Here is an 18262-nt window from a genome sequence, read left to right as displayed (position 1 = left end):
AAGTACCTATGGGCCCAAAACGGACACCGTGTGCAAAAGTTACTCTCAATTCTTTGAACGCCGACAATCCAAGCGTTCCAAATATGCAAGTGCTTGTTCCTTGAAAAATGGTCAAAATCCCCCCTACATCACGATGAAGCTATGGGTTCAATCCAAAACGGTCACTACATTTTTGAAAATTGCTTATAGGCCAAAAACGGACACCATGTGCAAAAGTTACGCTCAATTCTTCGAACACCGACAATCCAAGCATTCCAAATATGCAAGTACTCATTTTTTGAAAAATGGCCAAAATCTCTCACACATCATGATGAAGACATGAGTTCAATCCAAAATCGTCGCTATATTTTCGAAATTTACTTATGGGCCCTGAACGGACACCGTGTGCTAAAGTTACGCTCCATTCTTCGAACGTCGACAATCCAAATATGCAAGTGCTCATTCTTTGAAAATGGCTGAATATCCTCATACATAACGATGAAGTTGTGAGTTCAATCGAAAATGGTCGCTACATTTTCGAAAAGTACTTATAGGCCAAAAACGGACACCGTCTGCAAAAGTTACGCTCAATTCTTCGAACGTCGACAATCTAAAATGCAAGTACTCATTCTTCAAAAAATGGTCAAAATCCCTCATACGTCACAACAAAGCCGTGAGTTCAATCCATAATGGTTGCTACATTTCCAAAAAGTACTTATGGGCCCAAAACGGACACCTGTGCAAAAGTTACTCTCAATTCTTCGAACACCGACAATCCAAGCGTTCCAAATATGCAAATGCTTGTTCTTCAAAAAATAGTGGAAATCCCTCATACGTCACAGCGTAGATGTGAGTTCAATTCAAAACGGTCGTCACATTTTCAAAAAGTACTTATGGGCCAAAAACGGACACCATAAGCCAAAGTTACGCTCAATTCTTCGAACGCCGACAATCCAAGCGTACCAAATATGCAAGTGGTCGTTCTTTGAAAAATGGCCAAAATCCCTCATAAGTCATGATGAAGTGGTGAGTTCAATCCAAAACGATCGCTACATTTTCGAAAAGTACTTATTGGCCTAAAACTGACACTGTGTGCATTAGTTACCCTCAATTCTTCAAACGCCGACCATCCAAATATGCAAGTGCTCATTCTTCAAAAAATGGACAAAATCCCAATTACGTCACAACGACGTCGTGAGTTCAATCCAAAATGGTCGCTACATTTCCGAAAAGTACTTATGGGCCCAAAACGGATACAGTGTGCAAAAGTCACGCTCAATTCTTCGAACGCCGACAATCCAAATATGCAAGTGCTCATTCTTCGAAACGTGGCCGAAATCCCTCATACGTCATGACAAAGCCATGAGTTCAATCAATAACGGTCCCTACATTTCCAAAAAGTACTTATGGCCCAAAACGGACACCGTGTGCAAAAGTTACACTCAATTCTTCGAACTCGACAATCCAAATATGCAAGTGCTTGTTCTTCGATAAACGGTCGAAATCCCTCATACGTCATGGCAAAATCCCAATTACGTCACAATGAAGTCATGAGTTCAATCCAAAAGTGTCCGTACATTTTCGAAAAGTACTTATGAGCCCAAAACGGATACCATGTACAAAAGTTACGCTCAATTCTTCGAACGTGGACAATCCAAATATGCAAGTGCTCGTTCATCTAACAATGGCTAAAAATCCACATACGTCATGATAGAGCAATGAGTTCAATCCAAAACAGTCGCTACATTTCCGAAAAGTACTTATGGGTCAAAAATGGACACCGTCCACAAAAGTTATGCTCAATTCTTCGAACGCCGACAGTTCAAATATGCAAGTGCTTGTTCATTGAAAAATGGCCGAAATCCCTCATACATTACGACGAAGCCATGAGTTCAATCCATAACGGTCGTTACATTTCCAAAAAGTACTTATGGGCCCAAAACGGACACCGTGTGCAAATATTACCCTCAATTATTCAAACGTCAACAATCAAAGCTTTCCAAATATGCATGTGCTTGTACTTCAAAAAATGACCGAAATCCCTCATACGTCATGGTGAAGCGGTGAGTTTAAATCAAAACTGTCGCCACATTTCCAAAAAGTACTAATGGGCCAAAAACGGACACTATAAGCAAAAGTTACGCTCAATTCTTCGAACGCCGACAATCCAAGATTTCCTTCTTCGAAAATGGTCGAAAATCCTCTTACGTCACGATGAAGCCATGAGTTCATTCCATAACGGTCGCTACATTTCAAAAAAGTACTTATGGGCCCAAAACGGATGCCGTGTGCGAAAGTTGCGCTCAATTCTTCGAACGCCAACAATCCAAGCATTCCAAATATGTAAGTCCTCGTTCTTCAAAAAATGGCCAAAATCTCTCATACGTCACAGTGAAGTGGTGAGTTTAATTTAAAACTATCGCTACATTTTCGAAAAGTACATATGGGCAAAAAACGAACACTGTAAGCAAAAGTTACGCTCAATTCTTCGAACGTCGACAATCCAAGCATTCCAAATATGCAAGTGCTAATTCTTCGAAAAATGGCCAAAACCCTCATGCGTCACGATGAAGCGGTGAGTTCAATCCAAAATGGTCGCTACATTTTCGAAAAGTACTAATGGGCCCAAAACAGACACCGTATACAAAAGTTACGCTCAATTTTTCGAACGCCGACAATCCAAATATGCAAGTGCTCGTTCTTCAAAAAATGGCCAAAACCCCTCATACGTCACGACGAAGTCATGAGTTCAGTCCAAAACGATCGCTACATTTTCAAAAAGTACTTTTGGGCCCAAAACGGACACTGTGTGCAAAAGTTACATTCAATTCTTCGAACACCGATAATCCAAATATGCAAGTACACGTTCCTTGAAAAATGGACGAAATCCCTCATACGTCACCACAAAGCCGTGAGTTTAATCCAAAACGGTCGCTACATTTCCAAAAAGTACTTATGGGCCCAAAACGGACACCGTGTGAAAAATTCTTCGAATGCCGACAATTCAAATATATAAGTGCTCCTTCTTCGAAAAATGGTCGAAAACCCTCTTACGTCATGACGAAGCCATGAGTTCAATCCATAATGGTCGCTACATTTCCAAAAAGTACTTGTGGGCCCAAAACGGACACCGTGCGCAAAAGTTATGCTCAATTCTTCGAATGTGGACAATCCAAATATGCAAGTGCTCGTTCTTCGAAAAATGGCCGAAAATCCTCATACATCACGATGAAGCCATAAGTTCAATCCAAAATGGTCGCTACATTTTTAAAAAGTACTTATGGGCCAAAAATGGACACCGTCTGCAAAAGTTATGCTCAATTCTTCAAACGCCAACAATTAGAATATGTAAGTGCTCATTCTTTGAAAAATGTCCAAAATCCCTCATACGTCACGATGAAGCCATGAGTTCAATCCGTAACGGACGCTACATTTCCAAAAAGTACTTATGGGCCCAAAATGGACACCGTGTGCAAAAGTTACGCTCAATTCTTCGAACGTCGACAATCCAAGCGTTCTAAATATGGAAGTGCTCATTTTTCAAAAAATGGCCAAAATCCCTCAAACGTCACGATGAAGCCATGAGTTCAATCCAAAACGGTCGCTACATTTTCAAAATTTACTTATGGGCCCAAAACGGACACCGTGTGCTAAAGTTACGATCAATTCTTCAAACGCCAACAATCCAAGCGTTCCAAATATGCAAGTGCTCATTCTTCGAAAAATGGTCAAAAATTCTCATTGGTCATGGTGAAGCGGTGAGTTCAATCCAAAACGGTCGCTACATTTTTGAAAAGTACTAATGGGCCCAAAAAGGACACCGTATGCAAAAGTTACGCTCAATTCTTCGAACGCCGACAATCCAAATGTCCAAATGCTCGTTCATTGAAAAATGGCTAAAACCCCTCGTACGTCACGATGAAGCCGTGAGTTCAATCCAAAACGGTTGCTATATTTTCGAAATGTACTTATGGGCCTAAAATGGACACTGTACGCAAAAGTTACCCTCAATTCTTCGAACTCCGACAATCCAAATATGCAAGTGCTCGTTCTTCAAAAAATGGATGAAATCCCAATTACGTCATAATGAAGCTGTGAGTTCAATCCAAAACGGTCACTACATTTCTGAAATTTACTTATGGGCCCAAAACGGACACCGTGTGCTAAAGTTACGCTCAATTCTTCAAACGCCGACAATCCAAGCATTCCAAATATACAAGTGCTTATTCTTCAAAAAATGGTCGAAAATTCTCATTCGTCACGGTGAAGTGGTGTGTTCAATTCAAAACAGTAGCTACATTTTTGAAAAGTACTAATGGGCCCAAAACGGACACCGTATGCAAAAGTTATGCTCAATTCTTCGAACGCCGACAATCTAAATATGCAAGTGCTCATTCATCGAAAAATGGCTAAAATCCCTCGTACGTCATGATGAAGTCGTGAGTTCAAACCAAAACGGTCGCTACATTTTCGAAAAGTACTTATGGGCCCAAAATGGACACTGTGTGCAAAAGTTTCCCTCAATTCTTTGAACGCCGACAATCCAAATATGCAAGTGCTCATTCTTCAAAAAATGGATGAAATCCCAATTACGTCATAATGAAGCTGTGAGTTCAATCCAAAACGGTCACTACATTTCCAAAATTTAGTTATGGGCTCAAAACGGACACCGTGTGCAAAATTATTCGAACACCGACAATTCAAATATGTAAGTGCTCCTTCTTCGAAAAAGGGCTGAAATCTCTCATACGTCGCAACGAAGCCATGAGTTCAATCCATAACAGTGGCTACACTTCCAAAAAGTACTTATTGGCCCAAAACCGATACCATGTGCAAAAGTTATGCTCAATTCTTCGAACGTCAACAATCCAAGCGTTCCAAATATGCAAGTGCTCGTTCGTCAAAAAATGGCAAAAATCCCCCATACGCCACGACGAAGCCATGAGTTCAATCGAAAATGGTCGGTACATTTTCGAAAAGTACTTATGGTCCCAAAACGGACACTGTGTGCAAAAGTTACGCTCAATTCTTCGAACGCCGACGATCAAAATATGCAAGTGCCCGTTCATCGAAAAATGGCCAAAATTCCTCATATGTCACGATGAAGCCGTGAGCACATTCCAAAATGGTCACTACATTTTCGAAGAGTACTTAAAACGGACATCTTGTGCAAAATTTACGCTCAATTCTTCGAACGCTGACAATCCAAATATGCGAGTGCCCATTTCTCGAAAAAAGGCCAAAATTTCTCATACATCATGATGAAGCTATGAGTACAATCCAAAACAGTTGCGACATTTTCGAAAAGTACTCATGGGCCCAAAACAGACACCGTGTGCAAACGTTACGCTCAATTCTTCGAATGCCGAAAATCCAAATATGCAAGTGCTCGTTCTTCAAAGAACGAAGAAAATCCCAATTACGCCACAACGAAGTCGTGAGTTCAATCCCAAACGGTCGCGACATTTTTGAAAAGTACTTATGGGCCCAAAACGAATACCGCGTGCAAAAGTTACGCTCAATTCTTCGAACGCCGACAATCTAAATATGCATGTACCCGTTCCTCAAAAAATGGCCAAAAATCCTCATACGTCACGATGAAACTGTAAGTTCAATCCAAAATAGTCGCTACATTTCCGAAATGTACTTATGGGCCATAAAGGGTCACCATCTGCAAAAGTTGCACTCAATTCTTCGAACGCCGACAATCCAAATATGCAAGGGCTCATTCTTCAAAAAATGGGCAAAATCCCTCATACGTCACGGCGAAGCCATGAGTTCAATCAATAATGGTCGCTACATTTCCAAAAAGTACATATGGCCCAAAACGGACACCGTTTGTAAAAGTTATACTCAATTATTCAAACGACGACAATCAAAGCGTACTTAATGTGTAAGTGGTCGTTCTTCAAAAAACGGCTAAAATCCCTCATACGTCATGACGAAGCCATCAAATCAATCAAAAATGGTCACTACGTTTTTGAAAAGTACTTATCGGCCCAAAACGGACACAGTTTGCAAAAGTTACTCTCAATTCTTCGAACACTGACAATCTAAGCGTTCCAAATATGCATGTGCTCGTTGTTCGAGAAATGGCCAAAATCCACCATACGTTAAGACAAAGCCATGGGTTCAATTCAAAACGGTCGCTACATTTTCGAAAAGTACTTATGGGCCCAAACTGGACACCATGTGCAAAAGTTACGCTCAATTCTACGAACGCCGACAATCCAAGCGTACCAAATATGCAAGTGGTCGTCGTTCAATAAACGGCCAAAATCCCTCACACGTCACGATAAAGCCATGAGTTCAATCCAAAACGGTCGCTACATTTCTGAAAAGTACTTATGGGCCAAAAATGGACACCGTCTGCAAAAGTTACCCTCAATTCTCCGAACGCTGACAATCCAAATATGCAAGTGCTCATTATTCGAAAAATGGACAAAATCCCAATTATGTCACAATGAAGTCGTGAGTTCAATCCAAAACGGTCGCTACATTTCCGAAAAATACTTATGGGCCCAAAACGGATACCGTGTGCATAAGCTACGCTCAATTCTTCGAACGCCGCCAATCCAAATAAGCAAGTGCTCGTTCTTCGAAAAATAGTCAAAATCCCTCATACGTCACAATGAAGCCATGATTTCAATTCGAAACGGTCGCTACATTTTCGAAAAGTACATATTGGCCCAAAACGAACACCGTCTGCAAAAGTTACGATCAATTCTTCGAACGCCGACAATCCAAACATGCAAGTGCTCATTCTTCAAAAAATGACCAAAATCCCTCATAGTTACGATGAAGCCATGAGTTCAATCAATAACGGTTGCTACATTTCCAAAAAGTACTTATGGCCCAAAACGGAGACCGTGTGCAAAAGTTACGCTCAATTCGCTGAACGCCGACAATCCTAATATGCAAGTGCTTGTTCTTCGATAAATGGCAAAAATCTCTCATACGTCACGACGAAGGCATCAGATCAATCCAAAACGGTCGCTACATTTTTGAAATGTACTTATGGGCCCAAAACAGGCACCGTTTGCAAAAATTACGCTCAATTCTTCGAACGCCGACAATCCAAGCGTTCCAAATATGCTAGTGCTCATTCTTCGAAAAATGGCCAAAATCCCCCATACGTCATGACGAAGCCATGGGTTCAATCCAAAATTGTCGCTCATTTCTGAAAAGTACTTATGGGCTCGAAACGGACAACGTTTGCAAAAGTTACACTCAATTCTTCAAACGTCGACAATCCAAGCCTTCCAAATAAACAAGTGCTCGTTCTTCGAAAAATGGCTAAAATCCCTCACACGTCACGATGAAGCCATGAGTTCAATCCAAAACGGTCGCTACATTTCCGAAATTTACTTATGGGCTAAAAACGGACACCATGTGCTAAAGTTACGCTCAATTCTTCGAATGTCGACAATCCAAGTGTTCCAAATATGCAAGTGCTTATTCTTAAAAAGGCGGCCGAAATCCCTCATACGTCACGGGGAAGCGATGAGTTCAATCCAAAACGGTCGCTACATTTTCGAAAAGTACTAATGGGCCCAAAACGGACACTGTGTGCAAAAGTTACCCTCAACTCTTCGAACGTCGACAATCCAAATTTGCAAGTGCTCATTCTTCAAAAAATGGATGAAATCCCAATTATGCCACAATGAAGCCGTGAATTCAATCCAAAACGGTTGCTACATTTTCGAAAAGTACTTATGGGCCCAAAACGAATGCTGTGTGCAAAAGTTATGCTCAATTCATCAAACGCCGACAACCCAAATATGCAAGTGCTCGTTGTTTGAAAAATGGCCAAAATCCCTCATACATCACGACGAAGCCATGAGTTCAATCCATAATGGTTGCTACATTTTCAAAAAGTACTTATGGGCCCGAAACGAACACTGTGTGCAAAAGTTACGCTCAATTCTTTGAACGCCGACAATCCAAATATGCAAGTGCCCATTCCTCAAATAATCGCCAAAATTCCTCATACGTCACGATGAAGCCGTGAATTCAATTCGAAATGGCCGCTACATTTCCAAAAAGTACTTATGGGCCAAAAACGGACACCGTCTGCAAAAGTTACCCTCAATTCTTCGAACGCTGACAATCCAAATATGCAAGTGCTCGTTATTCAAAAAATGGACGAAATCCCAATTACATCACAACGAAGTCGTGAGTTCAATCCAAAACGGTCGCTACATTTTCGAAAAGTACTTATGGGCCCAAAATGGATACCGTGTGCAAAAGTTATGCTCAATTCTTCGAACGCCACCAATCCAAATAAGGAAGTGCTCGTTCTTCGAAAAAAAGTCGAAATCCCTAATACGTTACAATGAAGCCATGAGTTCAATCCGAAATGGTCCCTACATTTTCGAAAAGTACATATTGGCCAAAAACGGACACCGTCTGCAAAAGTTACGCTCAATTCTTCGAACGCCGACAATCCAAATATGCAAGTGCTCATTCTTCAAAAAATGGTCGAAATACCTCATAGTTACGACGAAGCCGTGAGTTCAATCAATAACAGTCGCTACATTTCCAAAAAGTACTTATGGCCCAAAACGGACACCGTATGCAAAAGTTACGCTCAATTCGTTGAACGTCGACAATCCTAATATGCAAGTGCATGTTCTTCGATAAACGGCCAAAATCCCTCATACGTCTCGACGAAGCCATCAGATCAATCCAAAACAGTCGCTACATTTTTGAAAAGTACCTATGGGCCCAAAACGGGCACCATTTGCAAAAATTACGCTCAATTCTTTGAACGCCGACAATCCAAGCGTTCCAAATATGCTAGTGCTCGTTCTTCGAAAAATGGCCGAAATCGCCCATGCATCACGACGAAGCCATGGGTTCAATCCAAAACTGTCGCTACATTTCCAAAAAGTACTTATGGGTCCAAAACGGACAACGTTTGCAAAAGTTACACTCCATTCCTCAAACGCCGACAATCCAAGCTTTCTAAATAAACAAGTACTCATTCTTCAAGATATTGCTGAAATCCCTCACACTTCATGATGAAGCCATGAGTTCAATCCAAAATGGTCGCTACATTTTCGAAATTTACTTATGGGCAAAAAACGGACACCATGTGCTAAAGTTATGCTCAATTCTTCGAACGTCGACAATCCAAGTGTTCCAAATATGCAAGTGCTTATTCTTCGAAAAGTCGCTGAAATCCCTCGTATGTCACAGCGAAGCGGTGAGTTCAATCCAAAACAGTCGCTACATTTTCAAAAAGTACTAATGGGCCCAAAACGGAGACAGTCTGCAAGAGTTACACTCAATTCATTCGAACGTCGACAATCTAAATACGCAAGTGCACATTCTTCAAAATCTTGCTGAAATCCCTCATACCTCACGATGAAGCAACAAGTTCAATCCATAACGGTCGCTACATTTCAAAAAAGTACTTATGGGCCCAAAACGGATGCCGTGTACAAAAGTTACGCTCAATTCTTCGAACGCCAACAGTCCAAACGTTTCAAATATGCAAGTGCTCGTTCTTCAAAAAATGGCCAAAATCTTCCATACGTCACGACGAAGCCATGGGTTCAATCAAAAATGGTAGCTACATTTCTGAAAAGTACTTATGGGCCAAAAACGGACATCGTGTGCAAAAGTTACGCTCAATTCTTCGAACGCTAACAATCAAAGCGTTTCAAATATGCAAGTTCTAGTTCTTCAAAAAATGGCCAAAATCCCTCACACGTCACGATGAAGATATGAGTTCAATCCAAAACGGTCGCTACATTTCCGAAATTTACTTATGGGCCCAAAACGGACATCGTGTGCTAAAATTACGCTCAATTCTTCGAACGTCGACAATCCAAATATGCAAGTGCTCATTCTTCAAAAACTGGCCGAAATCCCACATACGTCATGACGAAGCCATGAGTTCAATCCATAATGGTCGCTACATTTCAAAAAAGTACTTATGGGCCCAAAACGGATGTCGTGTACAAAAGTTACGCTAAATTCTTCGAACGTCGACAATCCAAGCATTTCCAATATGTAAGTGCTTGTTCTTCGAAAAATGGCTGAAATCTTCCATACGTAACGACGAAGCCATGGGTTCAATCCAAAATGGTAGCTACATTTTTGAAAAGTACTTATGGGTCCAAAACGGACACCGTGTGCAAAAGTTACGCTCAATTCTTCGAACGCCGACAATCCAAATATGCTGGTGCTCGTTCTTCGAAAAATGGCCGAATATCCTAATACATCACGATGAAGCCATGAGTTCAATCCAAAACGGTCACCACATTTCCGAAAAGTACTTATGGGCCAAAAACGGACACTGTCAGCAAAAGTTATGCTCGATTCTTCGAACGTCGACAATCCAAATATGCAAGTTCTCATTCTTCAGAAAATGGCCGAAATCCCTCATACGTCATGACGAAACCATGAGTTCAATCCTTGCGGTTGCTACATTTCCAAAAAGTACTTATGGGCCAAAAACAAACACCGTGTGCAAAAGTTACCCTCAATTCTTCGAACGCCGACAATCCAAAAGTGCAAGTGCTCGTTCTTCGAAAAATGGCTGAAATCCCTCATACACCACAACTAAGCTATGAGTTCAAATCAAAATGGTCGCTACATTTTCGAAAAGCACTTATGGGCCAAAAATAGACACCGTAAGCAAAAGTTACGCTCAATTCTTCGAACACCGACAATCCAAGCGTACCAAATATGCAAGTGGTTATTCTTCGAAAAATGGACGAAATCTCTCATACATCATGATGACGTGGTGAGTTCAATCCTAAACGATCGCTAAATTTTCGAAAAGTACTTATGGGTCCAAAACGGGCACTGTGTGCAAAAGTTACCCTCAATTCTTCGAATGCCGACACTCCAAACATGCAAGTGTTCGTTCTTCGAAAAATGGACGAAATCAAAATTACGCCACAATGAAGTCGTGAGTTCAATACAAAATGGTCGCTACATTTTCGAAAAGTACTTATGGGACCAAAATGGATACCGTGTGCAAAAGAAACGCTCAATTCTTCGAACGCCGACAATCTAAATATGCAAGTGCCCGTAATGCCAACAATCCAAATATGCAAGTGCCCGCTCCTCGAAAAATGGCCGAAATTCCTCATACGTCACGATGAAGCCATGTGTTCAATCCAAAATGGTCGCAACATTTTCGAAAAGTACTTATGGGCCAAAAAGGACACCGTCCGCAAAAGTTACGCTCAATTCTTCGAACGTCGACAATCCAAATATGCAAGTGCTCATTCTTCATAAAATGGGCAAAATCCCTCATACGTCACGACGAAGCCATGAGTTCAATCAATAACGGTCGTTACATTTCCAAAAAGTACTTATGGCCCAAAACGGACACCGTTTGCAAAAGTTGCACTTAATTCTTCGAACGCCACCGTTTGCAAAAGTTGCACTCAATTCTTCGAACGCCGACAATCAAAGCGTACAAAATGTGTAAGTGGTCGTTCTTCAAAAAATGGCCGAAATCCCTCATACATCACGATGAAGCCGTGAGTTCAATCCAAAATGGTTGCTACATTTTCGAAAAGTACTTATGGGCCAAAAACGGACACCGTCTACAACAGTTACCCTCAATTCTTCGAACGCCGACAATTCATATATGCAAGTGCTCGTTCTTCAAAAAATGGACGAAATCCAAATTACATCACAACCAAGTCGTGAGTTCAATCCAAAATGGTCGCTACATTTCTGAAAATTACTTATGGACCCAAAACGGATACCGTATGCAAAAGTTACACTTAATTCTTCGAACGCCAACAATCCAAATATGTAAGTGCCCGTTCCTTGATAAATGGTTGAAATTTCTCATACGTCATGATGAAACCGTGAGTTCAATCAAAAAAGGTCGCTACATTTTCGAAAAGTACTTATGGGCCAAAAAGGACACCGTCTGCAAAAGTTACGCTCAATTCTTAGAATGCTGACAATCCAAATATGCAAGTGCTCGTTCTTCGAAAAATGGCCGAAATCCCTCATACATCACGATGAAGCCATGAGTTCAATCAATAACGGTTGCTACATTTACGAAAAGTACTTATGGCCCAAAACGGACACCGTGTGCAAAAGTTACACTCAATTCTTCGAACGCCAACAATCCTAATATGCAAGTGCTTGTTCTTCAATAAATAGTCGAAATCCCTCATACGTCACGACGAAGCCATCAGATCAATCCAAAACGGTCGCTACATTTTTGAAAAGTACTTATGGGCCAAAAACGGACACAGTCTGCAAAAGTTACGCTTAATTCTTCGAACACCGACATTCCAAATATGCAAGTGCTCATTCTTCAAAAAAATGGCCGAAATCCCTCATACGTCATGATGAAGCCATGAGTTCAATCCATAACGGTCGCTACATTTCCAAAAAGTACTTATGGGCCCAAAACAAACACCGTGTGCAAAAGTTACCCTCAATTCTTCGAACTTCGACAATCCAATTATGCAAGTGCTCGTTCTTTGAAAAATGGCCGAAATCCCTCATACGTCATAGCAAAGCTGTGAGTTCAATTCAAAATGGTCGCTACATTTCCAAAAAGTACTTATGGGCCAAAAACGGACACCGTAAGCAAAAGTTAAGCTCAATTATTCGAAAGCCGACAATCAAAGCGTACCAAATATGCAAGTGGTCATTCTTCGAAAAATGGCTAAAATCCCTCATACGTAACGATGAAGTGTTGATTTTAATCCATAATGGTCGCTAAATTTTTGTAAAGTACTTATGGGCCCAAAACGGACACTGTGTGCAAAAGTTACCCTCAATTCTTCGAACGCCGATAATCCAAATATGCAAGTGCTCGTTGTTTGAAAAATGGATGAAATTCCAATTACGTCACAATGAAGTCGTGAGTTCAATCCAAAATGGTCACTACATTTCCGAAAAGCACGGACCCAAAACGGATACTGTGTGCAAAAGTAATGCTCAATTCTTCGAACGCCGACAATCCAAATATGCAAGTGCCCGTTCCTCGAAAAATGGCCGAAATTCCTCATACATCCTGATGAAGCCATGAGTTCAATCCAAAACGGTCGCTACATTTTTGAAAAGTACTTATAGGCCAAAAATGGACGCCATCTGCAAAAGTTACGCTCAATTCTTCGAACGTCGATAATCCAAATATGCAAGTACTCATTGTTCGAAAAAAGGCCAAAATCCCTCATACGTCATGACGAAGCCATGAGTTCAATCAATAACGGTCGCTACATTTCCAAAATGTATTTACGGGCCAAAACGGACACCGTGTGTAAAAGTTACGCTCAATTCTTCGAACGTCGACAATCCAATTATGCAAGTCCTTGTTCTTCGACAAACAGCCGAAATCCCTCATATGTCACGATGAAGCCGTCAGATCAATCCAAAATGGTCGCTACATTTTTGAAAAGTACTTATGGGCTAAAAATGGAAATCGTTTGCAAAAGTTACGCTCAATTCTTCGAACGCCTACAATCCAAATATACAAGTGCTCATTCTTCGAAAAATGGCTGAAATCCCTCATATGTCACGACGAAGCCATAAGTTCAATCCATAACTGGCGCTACATTTTCAAAAAGTACTTATGAGCCCAAAACGGACACCGTTTGTAAAAGTTACGCTCAATTCTTCGAACGCCGATAATCCAAGCGTTCCAAATATACAAGTGCTCGTTCTTCGAAAAATGGCCAAAATCACTCATACGTCACGGCAAAGCGGTGAGTTCAATTCAAAATGGTCGCTACATTTTCGAAAAGTACTTATGGGCCAAAAATGGATACCGTAAGCAAAAGTTACGCTGAATTCTTTGAACGACGGCAATCCAAGCGTACCAAATATGCCAGTGGTCGTTCTTTGAAAAATGGCAGAAATCCCTCATACATCACGACGAAGTGGTGAGTTCAATCCAAAACGGTCGCTACAATTTTGAAAAAGTACTTATGGGCCCAAAACGGACACTGCATGCTAAAGTTACCCTCAATTCTTCGAACGCCGACAATCTAAATATGCAAGTGCTCGTTTTTCTAAAAATGGACGAAATCCCAATTACGTCACAGAAAGTCATGAGTTCAATCCAAAATGCTCGCTACATTTCTGAAAAGTACTTATGGCCCTAAAACAAATACCGTGTGCAAAAGTTATGCTCAATTCTTCGAACACCGACAATCCAAATATACAAGTGCCCATTTCCCGAAAAATAGCCGAAATTCCTCATACGTCACGATGAAGCCTTGAGTTCAATCCAAATATGCAAGTGCTCGTTCGTCGAAAAATGGCGAAAAATCCTCGTACGTTACGATGAAGCCATGAGTTCAATCCAAAATGGTTGCTACATTTCTAAAAAGTATTTGTGGGCCAAAAACGGACACCGTCTACAAAAGTTATGCTCAATTCTTCGAACGGCGACAGTCCAAATATGCAAGTGCTCATTCTATGAAAAATGGCCGAAATACCTCATATATCACGATGAAGCCAAGAGTTCAAACCATAACAGTCGCTACATTTCCAAAAAGTACTTGTGGGCCCAAAACGGACACCGTGTGCAAAAGTTACGCTCAATTCTTCTAACACCAACAATCCCAGCGTTCCAAACAAGCAAGTGCTCGTTCTTCGAAAAATGGCCAAAATCGTTCATACGTCACGACGAAGCGTAAGTTCAATTCAAACCGGTCGCTACATTTTCAAAACATACTTATGGGCCAAAAATAGACACCGTAAGTAAAAGTTACGCTCAATTCTTCGAACGTCGACAATCCGAGCATACCAATATATGCAAGTGGTCGTTCTTCGAAAAAAGCTGAAATCCCTCATATGTCACGACGAAGTGGTGTGTTCAATCCAAAACGGTCGCTACATTTTTGAAAAGTACATATGGGCCCAAAATGGACACTGTGTGCAAAAGTTACCCTCAATTCTTCAAACGTCGACAATCCAAATATGCTAGTGCTCGTTGTTCGAAAATTGGGCGAAATCCTAATTACGTCACAATGAAGTCGTGAGTTCAATCCAAAAGTGTCGCTGCATTTCCGAAAAGTACTTATGAGCCCAAAACGGATACCATGTGCAAAAGTTACGCTCAATTCTTCGAACGTCGACAATCCAAGCGTTCCAAATATGCAAGTGCTCATTCTTCAAAAAATGGCTGAAATCCCCCATATGTCTCGGCGAAGCTATGGGTTCATTCCAAAACTGTTGCTACTTTTCTGAAATGTACTTATGGGCCCAAAACGGACACCGTGTGCAAAAGTTACACTCAATTCTTCGAACACCAACAATCCAAGTGTTCCAAATAAACAAGTACTCATTCTTCGAAAAATGGCTGAAATCCCTTACACGTCACGATGAAGCCATGAGTTAAATCCAAAACAGTCGCTACATTTTCGAAATTTACTTATTGACCCAAAATGGACACCGTGTTCTAAATTACGCTCAATTCATCGAACGCCGACAATCCAGGTGTTCCAAATATGGAAGTGCTCATTCTTCGAAAAATGGCTGAAATCCCCCATATGTCCCGACGAAGCCATGGGTTCACTCCAAAACTGTTGCTACTTTTCTGAAATGTACTTATGGGCCCAAAACGGACACCAAGTGCAAAAGTTACACTCAATTCTTCGAACGCCAACAATCCAAGTGTTCCAAATAAACAAGTACTCATTCTTTGAAAAATGGCTGAAATCCCTCACACGTCACGATGAAGCCATGAGTTAAATCCAAAACAGTCGCTACATTTTCGAAATTTACTTATTGACCTAAAATGGACACCATGTTCTAAAGTTATGCTCAATTCATCGAACGCCGACAATCCAGGTGTTCCAAATATGCAAGTGCTTATTCTTCGAAAAATGGTCGAACTCCCTCATACGTCACGGCGAAGTGGTTAGTTCAATCCAAAATGGTCGCTACATTTTCGAAAAGTACTAATGGGCAGAAAATGGACACTGTGTGCAAAAGTTTCCCTCAATTCTTCGAACTCCGACAATCCAAATATGCAAGCGCTCGTTCTTCGAAAAATTGAAGAAATCCCAATTACATCACAATTAAGCCGTAAGTTCAATCCAAAATGGTTGCTACATTTTCAAAAAGTACTTATGGGCCCAAAATGGACACCGTCTGCAAAAGTTACGCTCAATTCTTTGAACGTCAACAATCCAAATATGCAAGTGCTCGTTCTTTGATAAATGGCCAAAATCCCTCATACAACATGACGAAGCAGTAAGTACAGTCCAAAACGGTCGCTACATTTTCGAAAAGTACTTATGGGCCAAAAACGGACACCGTGTGTAAAAGTTACGCTCAATTCTTCGAATGCCAACAATCCAAATATGCAAGTGCTCGTTCTCTGAAAAACGGCAAAAAATCCTCATACGTCACGATGAAGCCATGAGTTCAATCCAAAACGGTCGCTAAATTTCTGAAAAGTACTTATGGTCCAAAAACGGACACCGTCTGCAAAAGTTACGCTCAATTTTTCGAACGCCGACAATCCAAATATGCAAGTGCTCATTCTTTAAAAGATGGCCGAAATCCTTCATACGTCATGGTGAAGCCAAGAGTTCAATGCATAACAGTCGCTAAATTTTCAAAAAGATTTATGGGCCCAAAACGGACACCGTGTGCAAAAGTTACGCTCAATTATTCGAACGCCGACAATACAAACGTTCCAAATATGCAAGTGCTCATCCTTCAAAAAATGGCCAAAATCCCTCCTACGTCACAACGTCATGAGTTCAATTCAAAATGGTCGCTACATTTTCGAAAAGTACTTATGGCCCCAAAATGGGCGCCGTCTGCAAAAGTTACACTCAATTCTTCGAACGCCGACAATCGAAATATGCAAGTGCTCATTCTTTGAAAACTGGACGAAATCCCTCATATGTCACGACGAAGCCATGAGTTCAATCCATAAAGGTTGCTACATTTCCAAAAAGTACTTATTGGCCTAAAACAGACACCGTGCTAAAAAGTTACGCTCAATTCTTCGAACGCCAACAATCCAAGCGTTCCAAATATACATGTGCTCGTTCTTCGAAAAGAGGCCAAAATTCCCCGTACGTCACGATAAAGACATGGGTTCAATCAAAACGGTCGCTACACTTCCGAAAAGTAATTATGGGCCCAAAACGGACACCGTGTGCAAAAGTTACGCTCAATTCTTCGAACGTCGACAATCCATGCGTTCCAAATATGCAAGCGCTCGTTCTTCAAAAAATTTCCGAAATCCCTCATACGTCATGATGAAGACATGAGTTCAATCCAAAACGGTCGTTACATTTCTGAAACTCACTTACGGGCCCAAAACGGACACCGTGTGCTAAAGTTATGCTCAATTCTTCGAACGCCGACATTCCAAATATGCAAGTGCTCTTTCTTCGAAAAACTACTAAACATCCTAATACATCACGATGAAGCCATGAGGTCAATTCAAAGCGGTCGCTACATTTCTGAAAAATACTTATGGGCAAAAAATGGACACCGTCTGCAAAAGTTAAGCTCAATTTTTCGAACACCGACAATCCAAATATGCAATTGCTCATTCTTCAAAAAATTGCCAAAATCCCTCATACGTCATGACGAAGCCATGAGTTCAATCCATAACGGTTGCTACATTTCCAAAAAGTACTTATGGGCCCAAAATGGACACCGTGTGCAAAAGTTAACCTCAATTCTTCGAACACCGATGATCCAAGCGTTCCAAATATGCAAGTGCTCATTCTTCAAAAAATGGCTGCAGTGAGTTCAATCTAAAATGGTCGCTACATTTTCAAAAAGTACTTATGGGCCAAAAATGAACACCGTCTGCAAAAGTTACCCTTAATTCTTCGAACACAGACAATCCAAATATGCAAGTGCTCCTTCTTCGAAAAGTGGACAAAATCCCAATTATGTCACAATGAAGTCGTGAGGTCAATCCCAAAGGGTCGCTACATTTTTGAAAAGTACTTATGGGCCTAAAATGAATACCGTGTCCAAAAGTTACGCTCAATTCTTCGAACGCCGACAATCCAAATATGCATGCGCCCATTCCTCAAAAAATGGCCAAAATTTCTCATATGTCACGATGAAGCCATGAGTTCAATCCAAAATGGTCGCTACATTTCCGAAAAGCACTTATGGGCCAAAAACAGACACTGTCTGTAAAAGTTACGCTCAATTCTTCGAACGCCGACAATCCAAATATGCAAGTGCTCATTCTTCGAAAAATGGTCAAAATCCCTCATACATCACGACGAAGCCATGAGTTCAATCAATAACGGTCGCTACATTTCCAAAAAGTATTTATGGCCCAAAACGGACACCG

Source organism: Olea europaea, unplaced genomic scaffold (genome assembly GCF_002742605.1).
Source record: "Olea europaea var. sylvestris unplaced genomic scaffold, O_europaea_v1 scaffold1437, whole genome shotgun sequence".
NCBI classification, from domain to species: domain Eukaryota; kingdom Viridiplantae; phylum Streptophyta; class Magnoliopsida; order Lamiales; family Oleaceae; genus Olea; species Olea europaea.
Note: the sequence above shows the minus strand (reverse complement) of the source record.